The sequence below is a fragment of the Amia ocellicauda genome, unplaced genomic scaffold (assembly GCF_036373705.1).
Source record: "Amia ocellicauda isolate fAmiCal2 unplaced genomic scaffold, fAmiCal2.hap1 HAP1_SCAFFOLD_40, whole genome shotgun sequence".
Lineage (NCBI taxonomy): Eukaryota > Metazoa > Chordata > Actinopteri > Amiiformes > Amiidae > Amia > Amia ocellicauda.
Window position 1 is genome coordinate 469,873 of NW_027102973.1, and position 2,001 is coordinate 471,873.

At 44.3% G+C, this 2,001-nt stretch overlaps 1 non-coding gene across 1 annotated transcript; it reads left to right on the plus strand.

The window, feature by feature from the left end:
• Nucleotides 1–1,406: 1,406 nt before the first annotated feature.
• On the plus strand, nucleotides 1,407–1,521 carry LOC136734554 (U5 spliceosomal RNA). The gene has a single exon (XR_010810530.1). It is a non-coding gene; the product is annotated as a U5 spliceosomal RNA (small nuclear RNA).
• Nucleotides 1,522–2,001: the final 480 nt, after the last annotated feature.

Sequence of the window (2,001 nt, forward strand, 5' to 3'; positions counted from 1 at the left end):
AGAGCTGTCCAAGGATGTCAGGGACAAGATTGTAGACCTACACAAGACTGGAATGGGCTACAAGACCATCACCAAGCAGCTTGGTGAGAAGGTGACAACAGTTGGTGCGATTATTCGCAAATGGAAGAAACACAAAATAACTGTCAGTCTCCCTCAGTCTGGGGCTCCATGCAAGATCTCACCTCGTGGAGTTTCAATGATCATGAGAACGGTGAGGAATCAGCCCAGAACTACATGGGAGGATCTTGTTAATGATCTCAAGGTAGCTGGGACCATAGTCACCAAGAAAACAATTGGTAACACACTATGCCGTGAAGGACTGAAATCCTGCAGCGCCCGCAAGGTCCCCCTGCTCAAGAAAGCACATGTACAGACCCGTCTGAAGTTTGCCAATGAACATCTGAATGATTCAGAGGAGAACTGGGTGAAAGTGGTCTCAGATGAGACCAAAATCAAGCTCTTTGCCATCAACTCAACTCGCCGTGTTTGGAGGAGGAGGAATGACCCCAAGAACACCATTCCCACCATCAAACATGGAGGTGGAAACATTATGCTTTGGGGCTGTTTTTCTGCTAAGGGGACAGGACAACTGCACCGCATCAAAGGGACGATGGACGGGGCCATGTACCGTCAAATCATGGGTGAGAACCCTAAGCCAGGGCATTGAAAATGGGTCAAATACTTATTTCCCTCATTAACATGCAAATCAATTTTATAACTTTTTTGAAATGCATTTTTCTGGATTTTCTTGTTGTTATTCTGTCTCTCACTGCTAAAATACACCTACCATTAAAATTATAGACTGATCATTTCTTTGTCAGTGGGCAAACGTACAAAATCAGCAGGGGATCAATTACTTTTTTCCCCCACTGTACATACATATATATGGAAAAGAAACATTACAAGTATAAATCACAATAAGATGTAATAAGGTACAGATAAACAAAGTGTAATAAAATGTGATCTGTTTGAAAATGCAGGGACATCACTGGAAAAGATGATGTCTGGATGGCAGCATATGTTGCTCCAAAATGTGTACATCTCTTCTGCAAAAATGGTGCCCTCACAGATGTGCGAGTTACATGACAGACAGACAGACAGACACTCACACACACTGTCACACCCACACACACACTTTCACAGAGAGACATATACACACACACACACACACTATCACACAGAGACAGGCACACACACGTACAGACACACACACTAACTTTCACACAGAGACAGACACACACACACACACACACACACACACACACACACACACACACACATACATATGGAAAAGAAACAATACTTTTATAAATCACAATAAGATGTAATAAAGTACAGAAAAACTAAATGTAAGAAAATGTGATCTTTAATACACACAAATATGTATGGCTGGTCGGATGCGTCTTGGACTCGGGTTCCTCTTCATTACGTATAACGCTTTTGCCTTTTGCTAAAGCTTTCCGTGGAGGGGATCGTGGGTGAGTTTGTACCATTCTTGGGGGGCTCTGCCTTGTTGGGGCGGAGCTGTGATCCAGGTGAACAGCAGATCGGGCATAGGTGGGCATGTGGGCAGAGGAGTAGGAAGGCCGGTCAAGCAAATAAGCTTGCTAAGGTACACAGCAGCAGCAAGCAGCCCCCCCATCCAGCCAGCCAGCCAGTCTGGCTGGCAGTGACTGAGTGGTTGACAGACGGCAAGCAACGGAATGTACGTGCTCTGTGATGTCATAGCAGTCAGCTGAGAGAGGCTCGTGATGTCATCGCTGAGCTGGCTGGCTGGCTGGCTCTGTGTGTGTGTGTGTCTGTGTCTGTCTGTTTTTCTGTTTGTCAGTCTGTCTGTCTGTCTCTCTCTCTCTCTCAATTCAATTCATTTGTATTGTCAAAGCAATTGGACATACATACATACATACATACATATATGTAGCGTAAGGTACACTTATACATTTCAATTAAAGAAGTGAATTCATAGTATCACCTTATCACGAATCCTGGAGTCTTGTAGAA